This window comes from Microcaecilia unicolor, unplaced genomic scaffold (assembly GCF_901765095.1).
Source record: "Microcaecilia unicolor unplaced genomic scaffold, aMicUni1.1, whole genome shotgun sequence".
NCBI classification, from domain to species: Eukaryota; Metazoa; Chordata; class Amphibia; order Gymnophiona; family Siphonopidae; genus Microcaecilia; species Microcaecilia unicolor.
Genome location: NW_021963691.1, coordinates 1 through 18,593, shown reverse-complemented (window position 1 = coordinate 18,593; position 18,593 = coordinate 1). Strand labels below are relative to the sequence as shown.

The 18,593-nt window shown below is 43.0% G+C and overlaps 1 pseudogene; it reads right to left on the bottom strand.

Moving 5' to 3' along the window:
• Positions 1 to 635: 635 nt before the first annotated feature.
• LOC115459578 lies at positions 636 to 1,572 on the bottom strand (annotated as a pseudogene).
• Positions 1,573 to 18,593: the final 17,021 nt, after the last annotated feature.

Sequence of the window (18,593 nt, the reverse complement as noted above, 5' to 3'; positions counted from 1 at the left end):
AAAAGTCACTGGCTCCTTAAAGTGTAGTGTGCTATAAGAGATCACATCTAGAAGGCTCCCATTTCAGTCCAGCAGTCTGTCAGTTTTACTGATAAATACTGCTCTAAAAATCAGAGACACACCAAAGTAGGTAGAGAGATAATGTGCACATGTAGATTTGTCATCCTCTCTACCTCGGAATGTAGTTTTATGATGGGCAGTAAACATGGAAAAATAAAAAACCCATACCCTTGGAATTTTAATCAGTTTGTGTTTCTCAGGGTAAATATGCTATGATAATTTAAATATCTGCATGATCACTTGTTCACCAAATCCTCACCCTTATCTGCAAGTGATCTGTACACACTCCATACAAGTGCTACACACAGATCAGATTTCCAGAGGGCACATCATTTACCATTTCACCCTCTGATATACCCTCTAAAATAACTTTGATTAAAATCTTTTGGAGTAAGTCCTCCTTCCCTCTCCTCCAAACCCCCAAAAACCTTGAACATAGAGATATGCTTCTAAAAACACTGTTTGCTCATTAACAGGTCTTCCATGCTGTAGGTCTTATCCCACTGGCTGCTTTTCTAACAAATTAAAACATCTTTTCTTTCAACAGTGACAGGTCTCAAGGATTTATATTTTTGGAGAAAGTGGAAGGTGTTCCATTTGTTTCTGTGTGTAACAAGTCAGATACATTTCAACTGGCATTTAAGACAAATTAACAATATGATGAATTATTAGAGTGTAATAACTGTTCCATCCTCCTCGACCTCCTCTGGGGATAACCAAGCTGTGTCGGGGGTCAGTTTTCAATGTGCTCAGCAGTTTGTGGAGATTGCCATTGCTTTCCCGCCCAGAGTGGTTAAGTACCAGGTCTCTCTGCAGCCTGTGGCTAAGGCTACTCCCATTGATTCTGGACAGGCTGGTAGAGGGTAGGCTGTGTGACTTTGGAATGTGTAGGGGCTCCAGACTACCCTCTATGACAATGTCAGGTTCTTCATCACTCTCCATGTCGTCTGGGAGGAAGTTCTGTAGCAAGTGGGAAGAAGGCAAGCTATGGTGGCTAGCTGTGCTGTCTGTAGACTGCCCAGAGCTGCCAGACATTCTACTGCTCCGGATATTGTTCCTTTGATTTGCTGGGCTTGACTGTGATAATAAGATTGTGGCTGTTAGCAATCATCATGTCCGTCACCTGGTCAAGAGTTTTCCAGCTACCTCTATGCCATTGACCTCTAGCACTCATCATTGACAGCCAGGAGCCCAGTGCTCTCTGCTAGCCTCCAGGAACCATGCGCGAGATGAAAATACCAGGCACTTTTTCAAGCCCATGAGGTGTCACCCTCACATGGTCCCATCGCGGATATAGAATCCCAGTGGCTTCTCACAGCAGTCGGTACAGCCTCACTCCTGTGCGTCTCAGGAAGAATGTCTGTATCAATGATAGAAGACACGGGCCTGAAGTCATGTGGCATGCTGATGTCAATGTGTGGTCGTTTGCGTGCGTTGTCATTGCGGAGCGTCACCAATGCCTTTTCCTACGGGTCAGTGTGTTGGTTCCGAAGTTGCTGTAGTCCACTTCCTCTGCAACCAGACAAAAAAATAATCAGTCACATCTGTGAAATTACATAACAGTATTATAGCAGGGGAAGATGGAATCAATTTAAAAAGTATAATACTGATAAGGCAGCTAAAAAAAACAACATACATATTACCAGGTGGGAAGGAGCTCTTCAGCTCTGCATATGGAGCAGTAGGAAATAGCATGGAGCAGTAGGAAATAGCATGTGATTGGAGCGTAAGGTCACACCAATCATTTAATATTCTATAAGCCCCAACCTACATACTACACAAAAAGCTATTCTAAAAAGTGCTAAAAAAAAAGCACCAGAATATGATGCACTGAAAATTTTGACATGCTAAACCCATGATGATGAATTTCTGGCTTATGAGCGCCTGAAGTTGCATTTAGTGTAAACTCTACCAGGGATCCATAGATGCAACTCCCTAAAAACTGAAGGAAGTTGCACCTTAGTGGACGCCCATCAGACTTGGCAACTCCAATTAGAATTACTCCTCTAAATCCTCTGCAACACATACAAACTAAAAATCACCAAAACTTACTTCAGTCTGTATAGTAATGCTGCATCAGGCACCTTCACATCAGTCTGTCTAAATGCCTGCAGCTTTGTTCTCTAGGCCCATATGAATGGATGACTCACGTACAGGCCAACCAAATTTCAGTTTTTGTGCCGAAAGTGGCCCAAACTCCTTTTTCCTGCCCGGTTTCAGTTTTGGCCGAAAGGGTACAGCTATGGTTTCAGTTTCAGCAAAAAGTGACCAAGCTGAAAATTTGTGCTTTGTCCTAATTGTCTCCTCCTGCCCCATCCTACTTACATCCCTGATTGTGTAGGGGTGTAATCAGGACAGGAGTGATCCCCAGTTGCTCCTTCCCATGCTGGTTCTGCTCGTAAAATGGCTGCCATGACCTCAAGTGGCACTCTTGCAAGTATAGGAGCCAACTTTTCAAAGTGATTGTGGGTGCTGAACACAACCCAACATTCCCTCTGCCTGTTACCACCAAAAAAAAAAAAAGAAATAGTCCTAGATGCATTCAAAGATTAATATGAGGCTCATTTCCTGAAGTTTAGCATATACATTATTCCTTACTATACTATCAAAGCACTGTCCCCTGCACTTTTAAAATCCAAACCACATAGACAGCTTTTAACACTATATACAAACCTGGGCAAAAACACACTCAGAATAACCATAGCATCATAGCACTAATTGCCAGGACACAAAGAACTACAACCTCATGTGTGAAAGGCAGCAGTGTAAATACTGCACTGGGCCCTAAACACCAATACATACCTTGTGAAAAAACCCCAAAACAAACAAGATCTCTACACAGAATACCACTCATGGTCCACATAAAAACACTTAACACAACAGATATATCAGAAGGGGCCAGAGATCAATATGAAGCAAAAACTGAACTGGAATCCTCAAGAAGTCAACTAAAATGGAAAATATCAGAGATGTACATTTAATTAAATCAGAGTAAAATACTATTTCTATCTCAGTTGTCTGAGCATTTTATTTTTCAGTTCACTTTGGTCCCAGTGTCTCTTCTGGGTTTGATTTATTTTCTTGTCTTTGCTGTGTTGTCCATTTGACATTTCTTCTCGCTCCATGTTCACCATCCTCCTGCATCCTTATTCATCCTAACATCTCCCCTCTGTGACCCTGACCTTCCTCCATTTTCAGCATCTGCCCTCTCAGTGTCTGGATCCAGCCCTGATATTTAGCATTTCCCCTGTGTCTTGCCCTATCCTGCATTTCCACCTCTGTGTTCCTGTCCTCTTATTCATCCCTCTCCCCTGTGATCAGCATTACTCTTCTGTGTCCCCATCACCCCCCCCCCCGTGCCCAGCATTACTCCTCTGTGTCCCTTCTCCCCCGTGTCCACATTCCTCCCCCCCCATGCCCAGCATCCTTTCTCTGTCTCCCTGTAGCTTCCCATCCACACCCTTCACCGTGGAGCCAGTATCTCTCCTTTAAGCTTCTCACCCACAGCCCCCTAAGGCTCCCTCATGGATCTCTCCCCCCCCTTCCATCCAGCATCTTCTTTCCCCATTTCTTCTACCCTCCCAGTCTCTCTCTCTCTTCCTCTACCCAACCCCAAGCTAGTCCAGCAGCTATCTCTCTCTCCCATTTCCATCCAGCACTCTTCCTGTCCAGTCCTTCCTTCCTCTCCTGTCCAGTAGAGCAGCTCTCTCTCCCCCTCCCTCTGGCTTGCAGGCCCATTTTCCTCCCCTTTGTCTCTAACTATCTTGATCGCTACTGGTAGAGGCACTGAGGCAACTGAAAAGTGTTGCCTCGGGGCCTTGATATTCCCTGTAGCGCCACATCCTACCCACACAGAGCAGGAAGTTGTAGCATCAAAGGAAGCAGGACACATCATAGGGAAGACGAGGTCTTGAGGCAGCTCTGCTCCTTTCAATCACAGTGGTGCACCTACTGGCAGCGAACAAAGTAGTTAGCAGTACCGGTAAGCTGCAGGGAAAGGGAGAGCTGCTCTTGGACTAAGAATTGAGGGGGGTGGGTTCCTCTTGTGGAGTGTTGGCACTTGCCATGCCCAAAATATTGGGGGGTGCTCAAGCAACCACGAGTTGGTGCCTATGCTCACAAGACAGCCGCAAGAGGTCACTGCAGCCATTTTGAGAGTACAGCTGACATAGGCAACAGTGACTGAGAATCATTCCTGCCCTGACTACACCACTTGACCACTAGGGATTGTAAGGTAGTCTTGAGGGGAGGGCTACTCTTTGCATTTTTTTGTGTGTGTGTGTGTTACGTGATTGCAAGTAATGCAGTTATGATCTTGCATATAGTTTGTATGGCAAACAGAGTGCTCCAAATACATGCTTTGATACAAACGTTTAGCAGGAATTTAAGTCTATAAATCTGTGATAAGCAGCTCCTTAGGAATTAGCCTATCTGTGGAGATAGGACATCAGCTATGGTGCAAAGTCAGCCATTGTAAAAGCACAGTGGTTTTTAGTTTCAGTTTTCATTAGCTGAGGTCCATGTGTGTGGAGGCTATTTTGCTTGGAGGTAAAATATGGTCTCATTATTATTTCTATTTGGGTGATTCTAAAAAAAAAGTTCCAGGCTCCATTGGGTATGATGAAGATGCAGGGTTTTAATCAAACTTGCAGTGTGCAGAAGCTAGATTCTATGAGAAAGGAACCTGCAGTGATTGTTTTCAAGCACAAGTACTAATCAGCTTATAGTGTTAGTAGAGAAATATTATAATGAGGTTTATATATAGAGGTATATAAAATAATGAGTGGAGTGGAAAAGATAGATATGGGGCGTCTGTTTACGCTTTCCAAAGATACTAGGACAAGGGGGCATGCGATGAAGCTGGAGTGCAGTAAGTTTAAACAAATAAGAGAAAATTTTTTTTACTCAGCGCGTAATTCGACTCTGGAATTCGTTGCTAGAGAATGTGGTTAAGGCGATTAGCTTAGCAGAGTTTAAGAAAGGTTTGGACGGCTTCCTGAAGGAAAAGGCCATAGAATGTTATTAAATGGACGTAGGGAAAAAGCCACTATTCCTGGGTCAAGCAGTACTAAATGCTTTGCTCCGTGGATCTTGTCGGGTGATTGTGACCTGGATTGGCCACTGTCGGAGACAGGGTGCTGGCTAGATGGACCTTTGGTCTGTCCCAGTGTGGCGATGCTTATGTCTTATGTTAGAAAACAATTTGAGAAGTGTATTGCTCTTGATTGTAATTTTTCAGAGCATGTAGTCCTCACATTTAGTAACATCAGTGTGCTTTTTATTCTGGATTGGGCATCAGGCTATAATGTCCACAGTGTCTGGACTCCTTTATCCTATTTTAGTAAGAATCTATATCATGCTTGTCCTTAATCAGTTATAACTAAATACAAAATGGGAAACATCTCAATGCTACTTTCTTTTGTTACTTGTGCAGTTTGGGTAAGCATAAAAACCTGGTAATTAATTTTTTTTGTAAAATACATTCTCAAAGTTCCTGTACCAGAGGATGTTTAACTACATCTCCATTGACTTAGGAATATAAACCCCAAACTTGTTGAGAAGTCCTTGTTAAAACGGATCTCCCAGTTGTCAGCCTGCGCTTGCAGTTCCTGGGACTGGAGGGTAATATCCTGTGGGATTAGCAAAGGGCTGCGAACTGAAAGTTCTAACAATTCCCAGTGGGCCTCATTGGTTCACATTCATACAACCAAACTTTAGTTTTTTTTGTTTTGGCTGAAACCAGCCGATAAATTTCAGCTGCAGTTTCAGTAGCAGTTTGGTTTCGGCCGAAACTGAAAAAAGCAGTTTTGGTCGTCCTCTAACCTCATGCATTGATGCGTGCGTGAGAAGACAAAACCTAGGCTTATGATTTAAGAATAATTCCCCTCCCTCAAGGGCACATCAGCTGAACGTTAAAAATGACTTTATTCCCTTCTAAATGAATTTTCACAAATTACAGAAGAGTTTTATTATCAACAATAATCCTTGTGAAAGTCTTCATACTCTTGTATTTATTTTAGACAGCAGAATGAAATATGTACAATTCAAAATGTACTGACCTAGGCATTTGTTTCATTGATCTACATAACAGAAAAGTCATATGATGTGCTGCACCCAGAGAACACTCCGTGAAGGTGGAGGCAGATTTTGTAATCTAGTATCACAGTAGAGCTTTTGAGTCTCAATGTTCAGTGATATGTAGTGTAAAACATGCACAAGAAGTAACCTTCTATCTCCAACCCTGCTGTAAAGCATAGAGGCAGCATTTATGCTGTGAAGATGCTTTGAAGCAGTGAGAAAATAATGAATGGTGCAAAATATGAGCAGATGCTTGACGAAAACCTGTTCCAGTCTGCCACAGAGCTGGGACTGGGAAGGCTCACCTTTCAGCAGGACAATGATCCCGAGCACAAACAAAAGCAAAAAAGGAGTAGCTTAGAATAAAGAAAGTGAACATTTGTTGCAACTATCTGGGTCTTGCCACATCTGAGTAAATGGAAAGCCACAGCACGTCAACTGAAACATCAGTTCCACTTACTCAGGCGTGGCAAGACCCGGACAAATGCAACAATCATTACACTAGCTGTGGAAGCCTAAGAGAAAAGAAAGTGAATGGCTCTCAGTAGCCCAGTTAAAGACCAGACCTGAATCCAATAGAAAATCTGTGGCAGACAAGGACCAAGGTCCACAGACCAATGACTGCTTCTTTGAGCAACTAGTCCAGGAACCGACAAGAGTGGGAGCTATTTTAGATTTAGTCCTTAGTGGAATGCAGACGTACAAGAGGTAACAGTGTTTGGTCTACTGGGTCAACAGTGATCATAACATGATCAAATTTGACTTCATAACTGGAGTGCAGTCAGTCATTAAGGATATCTACTGTAGCAGCATTTAATTTTTGTGGAAGGTACAATAGTTGCAAAGGTCACTTGGGCAATCTGATTACTGTGTTAACTTTCAAAGGGTCTGTCTGAAGCAGTCCCTTAGAATCAAAACTATATAGAGAGGAAAGGTCCCGGGGTCACTTTCTTTCTGAGAAGTTCTGAGAGAAGAAGGGTAAGTGAGTATTTTTTTTTTTGCCCTGTGCTTTGGTGATTTAAAGATTGGGGATAAAAAAGAGGAATTGTAATTTTACTGATAAAGATAGTATGAACTTTATTTTATTTTTATTACATTTGTACCCCACGCTTTCCCACTCATGGCAGGCTCAATGTGGCAGGCAATGGAGGTTAAGTGACTTGCCCAGAGTCACAAGGAGCTGCCTATGCCGGGAATCGAACTCAGTTCCTCAGGACCAAAGTCCACCACCCTAACGACTAGGCCACTCCTCCACTCCAAACTTTAAAACCCAAACTTTATTACCTAAATCTTCATTGTGTAAAACCCTTTCCCTATACTTTTAAACAAACTTTCAGCCACAGCCTATAGCATTAACAGATAGTCTAGAAGGCACAGCAGGGATAGTTCAGTCTTCATTCCCACCCACCCCTAGCACATCTCTTCATTTATAGTTAATCAATCTAATTAGGATAAAAAGGAGGACGTTTTCATTACTTTCTGAGAAGCAAAAGCTAAATAAATCACACAATATACCATATAACCTTAAGGCTCTTTATAATATCCCTAGTATCTTAACAAGTTTTAATTAATTGAACAACTCGATAATACTAAGATACAGACAGCAGTCTAGCAGCGAGAGGGATGCTATCCAATCTTTGCACTGAGTGTCACATGTATGTATCTCCCAGTTGGCCAGAAGTTATATGTGTATGCTTGATGCAAAGAACTCCTAGCTCTCAGACAAGTACGTACTCTTGAGGCTAGAGTAGCAGACTTGAAGGCGCTGAGGGAGACAGAGAGGTACACGAGGAGACCTACAGAAATGTTGTAGCGAAGTACCACTTCTAGTCTGGCAGCCCCTGTGCTGCCTTGAAGAAGGGAGGTCTAAAAGGAGCCTGGTGAAGTAGGAAGTAATCCTGTAGACAGAACCTGTCCACCAGGGGATGCAATATTCTCTCGCACCAAGGATGTCTCTCCAGGAACTTCTGCCTAGGATGGAAGGGTTAGGACAGCTGTTGTAGTTGGTGATTCAATTATTAGGCATGTAGATAGCTGGGTGGCTTGTGGACATGAGGATCACCCGGCCACTTGCCTGGTGCAAAGGTGGTGAACCTCATGTGTCACCTAGATAGAATTTTAGATAATGCTGGGGAGGAGCCTGCTGTCTTGGTACATGTGGGTACCAATGACATAGGAAAATGTGGGTGGGAAGTTCTAGAAGACAAATTTAGGCTCTTAGGTAGAAAGCTGAAATCCTGATCCTCCAGGGTAGCCTTTATGGAAACGTTCCCCATTTCACGCAGGACCCAAGAGGCAGGCCAGAGCTCCAAAGTCTCAATCCATGGTAGAGACAATGGTGCAGGGATGGGGGATTTACATTTGTTAGAACTGGGCAACATTCTGGGGAAGGGGGAGTCTATTCCAAATGGATGGAATCCACCTTAACCAGCATGGAACCAGTCTGCTGGCACTAACATTTAAAAAGGAGACAGGGTAGCTTTAAACTAAAATTGGGGGGGGGGGCAAGAGAGAGGTTTCAACAATGGTACAAGAAAGCCATGAGTGTTTAAGGGGAGAGCAGAGTAAAGGATGTACATTATCCCCGTCAGCTTGTAGATGCAAGGAAAAATCACAATTTGAAGTGTCTATATACAAATGCTAAACACCTAAAAAAAATAAGATGGGAGAGTTATAGTATCACTAAATGAAGAGGTAGATATAATAAGCATCTCAGAAACCTGGTGGAAGGAGGACAATCAATGGGACACTGTGTTAACAGGGTACAAATTATATCACAATGATAGAGTAGATCAAATTGGGTGGGGGGGGGGGGGGGGGTTATGCTATAAGTTAAAGAGTGAATTGAGTCAAACAAAAGAAACATTCTACATGAAACAGATAGCAGTGCATAATCCTTTTGGATAGAAATGCCATGTGTAACGGGAAGGAGTATACCGGCAGGGCTATACTACCATCCACCGGGATAGAACGAACAGATACAGAACAAAATGAGCAAATCTGAGCTGATATCTGGAGTGAAGTCACAAAGGAAATCTACTGTAGCAGCATTTAAATTTCGAAAAGGCAACTATGATAAAATTAGGAGAATGGTTAAAAAGAAGCTAAAATGATCAGTTCCAAAGGTTAGGACTTTAAATTAGGCATGGACGTTGTTTAAAAATACCATCTTGGAAACCTAGACCAGATGCATTTCATGTATTTACAAAGGCGGAAAGAAGAGCAAACGACAGTCAGCATGGTTAAAAGGTGAAGTGAAAAAGGCTATTAGAGCTACAAGAACATCCTTCAAAGAATGGAAAAAGGAGCAGAATGAAAAAATAAGTAGCAACACAAGCACTAGCAAGTTAGATGCAAAGCACGGATAAAGAAGGCTAAAAGAGAACATGAAGAGAAACACCACAGAGGCAAAAAAAAAAAATCATCACAATAACAACTTTTTAGGTACAGTAGAAGCAGAAAGCCTGTGATGGAATCTGGGGACTGTTAGATCATGAAGGAGCAAAAGGGGCACTCAGGGAGGACAAGGCTATAACAGGAAAGACTAAATAAATTATTTGCTTGTATGGTGTACAGCGCTGCGTATGCCTTGTAGCGCTATAGAAATGATAAGTAGTAGTAGTCTTTACAGAAGAAGATGAAAGATCTACCTGTACCAGAAATGGTTTTCAAGGGTCATGATGTGAAAGAACTGAAAATTCTTGGTGAACCTGGAAAATGTACTGAGCCAAAATGGCAAATTAAAGAGCTTTAAACCTGGATTGGATGGTATACACCCTAAGGTGCTGGAAGAACTCAAAAATGAAGTTGCAGGATCTGCAATCATTAAAATCGTCTGTAGTACCTGAAGATTGGGTGGTGGCCAACATAACGCCTATTTTTAAAAAGGGATCCGGGAATGAACCAGGAAATTACAGACTGGTAAGCCTGATGTCAGTGCCGAAAAGTATTATAAGGAATAAATCACTGAATGTAGAGGCAAACGTGGTTTTACGGGACATCACCAATTTGCTTCACTTCTTTGAAAGCATTAATTAACATGTGGATAAAGGTAAGCCGGTTGATGTAGTGTATTCTAGATTTCAGAAAACATTTGACAAAGTCCCTTACGAGAGACTCCTGAAAAAATTAAAAACCCATGGGATAGGAGGCAATATTCTGTTGTGAATTAGGAACTGGGTTGATGGATAGAAAACAGCGGGTAAGGTAAAATGGCCAGTTCTCTCAGTGGATTGTAAGCTCTTTGAGCAGGGCCTGTTTTTATGTTAAATTGTACAGCGCTGCGTAACCCTAGTAGCGCTTTAGAAATGTTAAGTAGTAATAGTAGGAGGTGAATAATGGAGTGTCCCAGGGATCTGTACTGGGATTGATGCTAATTTAACATACTATTAATGATCTGGAAATGGGGACGACGAATGAGGTGATTAAATTTGAAGAGACAAAACTATTCAAAGTTGTTAAAACACATGCAGATTGTGAAAAATTACAGGAAGACCTTACTATGTTAGAAGACTGGGCATCCAAACAGCAGATAAAATTTAATGTGGGCAAATGCAAAGTGCTGTACTGGGAAGAATAATCCAAATCAGAGTTACATGATGCTAGGTTCCACCCTAGGAGTGAGCACTCAAGAAAAAGATCTAGGTGTCAGTGCGGATAATATGCTGAAATATTCTGCCAGTGTTTGGTGGCTGCCAAGAAAGCAAACAGAATGCTAGGAATTACAGGAAAGGGAAAGAAAATAAGTTAAAGATATTATAATGCTACGGTGCGACCATACCTGAGTACTGTATGCAATTCTGGTTAACATATCTAAAGATAATAGAATTAGAAAAGTTTCAAAGAAGGGCGACCAAAATAATTAAGGGATGGAACTCCTCTCATATGGTTTAAGAGGTTAGGGTTCATCAGCTTGGAAAAGAGACAGTTGGGGGGGAGGGGGATATGAGGACTACAAAATACTGAGTGGTGTAGAACCAGTAAACATTGCCAGAGGATGTAGTATAAGTGATTAGTGGATTTGGATTTTAAAAAGGGTTGGACAAGTTCCTAGAGGAAAAGTCCATAGTCTACTATTGAGATGGACAAGAGGAAAGCCACTGCTTGTCCTTGGGATCAGTGGCATGAATCTTGCTACTATTTGGGATTCTGTTGGAGGCAGGATACTGGGCTAGACGGACCAATAGTCTGACCCAGTATGGCTATTCTTATATTATGTTCAGACAATCATCAGCCAACTTGAAAGAGCTCAAGCTATTCTGTGAAGAAGAATGGGCCAAAGCTGCACTATCCAGCCGTGCAAAGTTAGTAGACATATCCGGAACAACTCATGGCTATTTTTGCTGCAAAAAGGGGTTTCCGCCAAGACTTATACAGTCAAGATTTCTGGGCCCTTATTCTTAATTACTTTTTGAACATTTCTATAATTTGTCACCTGAAAGCAAAGTATTGTTTGTGCGCTTCATGTGAAGAGAAAATGAAAAGTGACATTTAATGTGCTTATTTAAATCACCAGTAATATATCAAATTTAATTTTTTTTAACTTGAGACACAGCCTTTCAGAAGTTACCACAGTACTGAAATATGTATCATTTCATGCAAAAACTGCCGACACCACACTTCTGCCTTCAGGTGACAAATTCTTCCTTCATGCTCAAAGTGTAAAATATGTTGTGTAGATCAGTGAAAAACCTTCTCCAATGCACTTTGAATTAGACAGTAGAAGATGAAATATGTAAATGCTTTTGAAAGTATTGTATACAGAGTTTTGTTTTTTCTCAGAATAACCACTTTAAAATATTTATCTTTTTGGCGATAGATGAAATTTTGAAACAAAAATGCCTTTTAAACTTTGTCATTTCATTAGCTAGTAAAAGTGCTCAGTGCTGGTGTGAAAGTTGACATAGTTTGGCATGTATTTTATTCATATGAAATGAGAAATTAGAGATTTCCTGAAACAGCACCAGGAGCAATCCCTCCCTCCCATTGCTTAGACAGCTGCTTTTCATGGGGACTTGTCTGCCAGATGAAAATACCAGTACTTAGCCAGATAAGATTATATAAACAAGCCGGAATTCCACAGAGGAGCAGACCGCCAGACTTCTGTACTACCATTACTGTCGGACGCAGCATTTCAGTGTGTGTGTGTGTTTAATGTTTCTCTGTTATTATTTCCTCTGGGAGCTCTGGAACAGTAATTGACAGCTCTGGAAAGTAGTTCAAAAGACAGAATTACTTCCAACAAGGAGAGCAGTGCTTCCAGGAAGCACGAGACTGGGGCCAGCACCTCGTTAGCAGAGGCAGGGGTGCCCCTCAGTGCTCGCGTTCAGATTAAGATCCCAATTTTTTTTTTTTTAAATAAGGAGTACTAGTTTTTGTCTAACTACGTACAGTTTCAGACCTTTGATTTCTGTGTTGTATATGAAAAGGAAGAACGTGAGCTAACGATTCTTAATTTTAACAATGCCTGGGAGAAACGCAAACACACTTTTTTTATTATTATTTTATTAGGATTTATTTACCACCTTTTTAAAAGAATTCACTCAAGGCGGTGTACAGTAAGAATAGATCAAACATGAGCAATAGGCAATTACAGCACTAAAATATTCAAATGACCATACAAAGTATGGCACAATATATTACTTACAATGTCAACACAATTTTAATTGATAATGAAGGGTAAAGCAAAGATGTAACATATAGATAGGTAAGACAGTAGGAAAAGTTAGAAAGTAAGGTGTCTGATTTAAAGAAAGTTGCACCTGAGGACTGAGAGATGATTAAATATTATCTCAACTAAGTTAGGAGTGGATAAAAATGTCCTGCTGCAGTATGTGTGGCCTGAGTCACTCCTTGTGTGTGTGAGTGAGACTAACAAGTCCTGTAAAGCAGTGCTTCCCAATATGCCACACATGAATCTGTCCACCCCAAAACACATGTTCAGTCACAGGCTGCTTTACACGGGCTTTGTGCCACAAAGCAGCCTGTTACCAAAACTCACTTGCCATTGCAGAGCTACGTCGGCTGACACAAAGGCTCCCTCCAGCCTGCTGCCAACAGCCCTGCATAGCCTCCTGTCCTGCCCCAGCAGCTGATGCCAACAGAAATGCACCCTCCGACTGCCCAAAGACTTCCTGTGGACTTTAAAACAGGGGAAGAAGGAAGCGCAGTCTGGAGGAGGCGAAGAGGAAAAAAAAAAAGGCCGGCTAGATGGGGGAGAATGCTGCCTATGAGGAAAGGGGAGAAAGGATTTAAAAAAAGTGTTGTGTCTGTAGGGTGCTGGAGGGCAAAAAAATTGTTAGTTGGGAAATGGAAAGAATAAGGGATATGCTACTTCTATCCATGTATGTATATGTGTTTGGGGGGGGGGGGGGGTCAGAGAGATGGACTAGATGTATATGTGTGCGTGGGAGAAGCAGAGACGGACATGCTTGCTGTTATGTGTGCGGCAGAACAAGAAAGGGCTGAGCTGTCTGAATGTATGCATGTGTGTGTGTGGAGGGGGGTCAGAAAAAGGTGGCACTGGGTGAGAAGGGGCAGAAGAACAGACAGGCTGGCCACATGCACTGGGGGGGGGGGGGCAAAGGGATGAACAGAGAGGGACATGCTGGCACAGGCTAGCCATGTGCATAGAGAGAGAGATGGGCTGGCTGTGAGTGCATGAGGCAGAAAGAGGTGGAAATGTGCCAGGGGGAGGGGACAACAACAAAGGAGGACAGGCTGGCCATGTGCATTGTTGGAGGTTTGGGAGGGGGAGAAACAGAGAGGGGGGTCAGTTTTGTTTTATTGCTTTATGCATTAAGTCCTGCAGTGGTTCCTATACTCTTCTCCGAAATCATAAGGGTCTGGTGAGCTTGAAACTGCGCCTCAAAAAAAAAAAAAAAAAAAAGTTGAGAAGCACAGTTGTAGTAGATATATTGGGTGTTGCTAATTGTTAGAATAATACTAACCAAGAGACCTGGGTTCAAGTCCTGCTAACATAATAGTAGACAACAGAAAAAAAACTAGCTGGCCTATCCATTCAGACCAGTTATCTCTATCCACGCTGTTCAGGATATTTCACAGCTAATGACTGACCTCTTGCTATCCAGGACAGATTATGCTCACATCCAGTACCTGTATGTCAAATCACAAAGCTGTTGACTAAAAAATATGGCTTCTTGATCACCTTCATTTCCACCAGGATTTCTATTTATTACGTACCTGCAGCCTGCCAGACAGACCCAACTGTTAGTTCAGTTCTCAGTCACTTGCACTGCCTGACAGACACAGCTGGCCAGGTGAGATACTTGCTACAGTAAGTACAACTTGCCAGAGAGATCCAGATAGTTTAATTCTACAAATTGCAATCCACACTCATTCTCAGTGTTCATCCGTCTTAACAGAAGTATACGTACCTTCCAGTTTAGAAGTTTTCTTCTCAGCACCATCTTTTCGTGCCCATACAGAATATCTGACCAAACAATTCAGTCTCAAGAGAATAAAGGTATTCTCCCAGTCTCTTCTAATTCTTGCTATGATTTAACTCCCTGATAGGCTGTAAGGTTGTCAATGGTTTCCAAATTGTGGGTCAGGAGCCCAAATGGAGTCACAATGGAGTCATAACAATGGGGCTGCTCCACTTCTCTCTGACCTCCATTGTGACCCATGCCCAATAACGGCAGTAAGCACGAGTTGGTGAACGTTCACAGGCTTTGCCCTCTCCTCCTAAATAGGCTCCTGTTAGGCTGGAAATCTGAGGGAGTACTGGTTAGGGTTGCCAAATTCTGAAGGAGAAAAACTCAGCACCTGCTGCAGCCCATGCTCTGCCCTTTCTTGCCCCAACAAATAACTGAAGGATAGCAGCCAGTGCAGGCTTCAGTGCCTGGAGGCCATATCCAGGGGGGCAGAGAGTACAAAAGGTAATATTCAAGCTCCTATTCAGCCCTCCACAGTCCCCCACCATACATATGCGCCCCATACAGTGTTAAATTGAAAACATGTATTCCGCATCCACAGAACCCCCAAACTTCTTCCCCAATACTGAGTACTGAACAGAAGTAGGACAGTTCCCCACAGAATTCAACATACAAAATTCTCATTCAAATGTCATCCAACAGCAACATAAACCCTCTCAGTACCAGGTATTTGTGAAGCAATACAAAGATCTAGAAAAAAAATCACAGAGGACTAAAGCATGCTGGCACTAACTTCCGAAACTCACATTAGGAACCTACCTAGAAAAAGGCAGCATCAAAAATATGCAGTGGGCCCTAGATCATCAATATACCAACTGGGAAATCTGAACAAGCCAAAATACCAGGGGCGTAGCTAGGTGGGGCAATGAGGGCATGGGCCCCACAGATTAAGCCCTGGCCCCTCTACTTTGGACCCCCCACTGCCGCCGCCAGGTACCTTTGCTGGCGAGGGCCCCAAGCCCGCCAGCTAGTCTTCTTCAGCGCCGGTCGACTCCGGCGCCTTCCCTAAGTTCGCTGATGATCTGTTTCTGATTCCTGACATCCTCCATGCATGTCTTGCATGGGGCTACATACAGGACGTGCACGGAGGACGTCAGGAGTCAGAAACAGATCAACAGCGAAGGCGCCGGAGTCGACCGGCACTGAGCCGACCGGCGCTGAAGAAGACTTCAGCTGGTGGGGGTTGGGGATCCCTGCCAGCAAAGGTACCTGGCAGCGGCGGGGGGGTGGGAGGCTGGGAGAGGCGGGCTAAACTGTGCCCCCACCTCGGGCTCTGGACCCCCCTCCTGCCGAGGTCTGGCTACGCCCCTGCAAAATACTACAGAAAATTCATGCTATCAGATACCTGGCCTCAGACATACACAGATAGATCGCCACCAAATATAGAATAAGTGACCACAAACTAAAAATAGAAATATGTAGACAAAAATTAAACAGGAACACCAAGAAGCCAGACTTGGAATGTGGTACAACCCCAGAGAAATATGAAGAGGTGCATTTCGCCTATACAATGTAAAATATAAAGTCAGCAGATAGTGTCATGTCGGTGTCAGGGGGGATACAACTAGAGCAATTTCCCTGGGCTCCAGACCCGAGAGGGCCCCAAATCTGCATGAAGCCATCTGCTGGTGGCCTCTGGGATCCCCTCCCAAATTTCTGCCCTGGGTCCAGCAGTGTCTTAACACCAGCCCTGGCAAACGTACCTTCCAAAAACTGTCATTCTAATCACTAAATAGAAAATAAATGTAGTTTTCTGACCATTTTATTTTTTGTTATTATGTTTCTTCCAGGCTCTGGTTTCTGCTTTGTTTCCTGTCCATTTATTAGGATTTATTTGCCATTTATTCTCTTCCACCTGTCTTCAATTCCTCCCCTACATCAATCTCTAATATTGATCTCTCCTTTCAGCTTTCTTCCATTTATTTTCTTGTTTCTCTACCCAGATGTCACTCCCACTTTTTTAAACAACCAGTCCCTTACATCTCCCTCTTTTACCATATCTACCTACAGCTTTTCAGCTCCTTACTTCATTCTAGCTCTCCCATTCCCCCCCCCTTTCTCCTTCACTAGCTTCCAGAAACTTTTTTCCCTCTCTTCACCTGTGTCCAGCATCTTCATCCTCTTCCCCATGTCTAGAATCCCCCACTTATCTCCCTTTTTTGTCTCTCTATTTCCCCTCCCAGATGCCAGAATCTCCCGTCACTCAGTCTCTCTTCTCCTCCACAGCTCCACCATATCCAGAATCTCCTTATTCCGTCTGCAATTATCGCTCTTGTGGCCACTGCAGCATGCAACCTGGATTCAGAACCTACACCAGCGACATTGTAGGGCTCCACTATTCAACCTGTTTGTGTGCATATGAGGCCTGAACCAAGCCATCATGGATTTGGTTCCAGGGCACTCTGGACTTGTGACTACAGCCAAGATCACACTGCCAGAGTGTGAAGAATGAATGCAGATATTTGTTCTTTGTTTTCTGTTGTGCAGATGCTGTGAACATGGTACTAGGGACTTTCTCAGCTTCAAATATAGCTCGAAAAGACCTTGGGATGCAACAAATGTTTTATTTACTTATTTATTGACTGCTTTTTTGAGGAGATTCACTCAAGGCACTTTATAGTAGGTACAACTCAATATCAAGTTTTCCCAATATTGACTGCAGTATAACAATAGTAAAATGACCAAGTATAAGCATAAATATAATGAGGTAAACTTGTAGATGGCAAATTGAATCCTAAAAACCCCTTTCCTCTGCAGCATCCTGGCATCCGCACTCCTGTCTCTGAACCCCTTCCCTCCCCAGTGTCGGTACAGGCGTCCTTGGCTCCTCCAGTGATTCATTCTTGTTGTTGAGCCGGCCCCGCAGGCTTCCATCTGCCACGTTCCGCCATGTAATGACATCAGCGAGGGTGGGACATGGCAAACAGACGCCTGCAAGGCCAGCACAAGCAGCAAGAATTAATTGCTGCAGGTGCCAAGGTCACCTGTACTGACAGCAGGGAGGGACAGGGTTCAGAGATAGGAACGCAGATGCCGCGACACCGTGGAGGAGAGGGAGAAGATGAGGGGTAGGTGAAAAAAAATCTGTGTTCTTAAAAAATATCTCGGGAAGATATTGTTGTGTGTGGGGGGGGGGGGGGGGGGGGGGGGGAGAAGTGGCACGTGTGCGTGGAAGAGTCCATCCACTTTACCTCTGGGCCCATCCAAAATATCAAGTCTGGCTACACCTCTGCTAAAAACAGGACTAACATGATACAGTATCAGAAATATAAACATTTAACAGCACTGCAAAGCAATCACATAACAGACATTAAATGTCAGCAGAATACTGATACCATAAGTGTCAGCAAGGAAGAGCAATCATGCAACACATATGATACTCATGATGCTGACACAATACAAACTAATATTTCTATTCTGCAACAACCATAATGGTTCTGAGCAGTTTACAGATAAAAGATACCAGGTATTCCTGGAAGAATACAATCAATATAATCGATCCAGAGATAAAATTATTAAAAACAACATCTATTAAAATCTCAGTAAAGCTATTTCTCAGTCATGATTTAAGTAATTTTCTAAACTGTGATAGGCTGTCAGTAGATCTCACGATCATGGAAAGTTCATTCCAAAACTTAGTTCCTGTGAAAGAAAACATGACACAACCAGCCCTGGTACCACTGCATTCCTCATCTGCCTTCCATCCCTCATCACAAAGGCACATGGATCATGTAACTGCAACGTGATAAAAATGTCTGGCTCTGCCAATATAGGTGAGCTCAGACCTCCCAATCAGAGAGGCTGATTCTCATGCTCAGAGATTCGCAAACCACTGATATAAAATCGGTGAAGCTGAAACTGTAAGCCCAGTCAAAGAACTGCCTTTCCCCCCGCAACTTTACTTCCAAGTCAACCCAAAGGGTTATAGTTCAAGTTTATTCGATATAATGCTATCAGTAGAAATAGAAGTGATTTACAAAAATATTATGGGTATGGGAG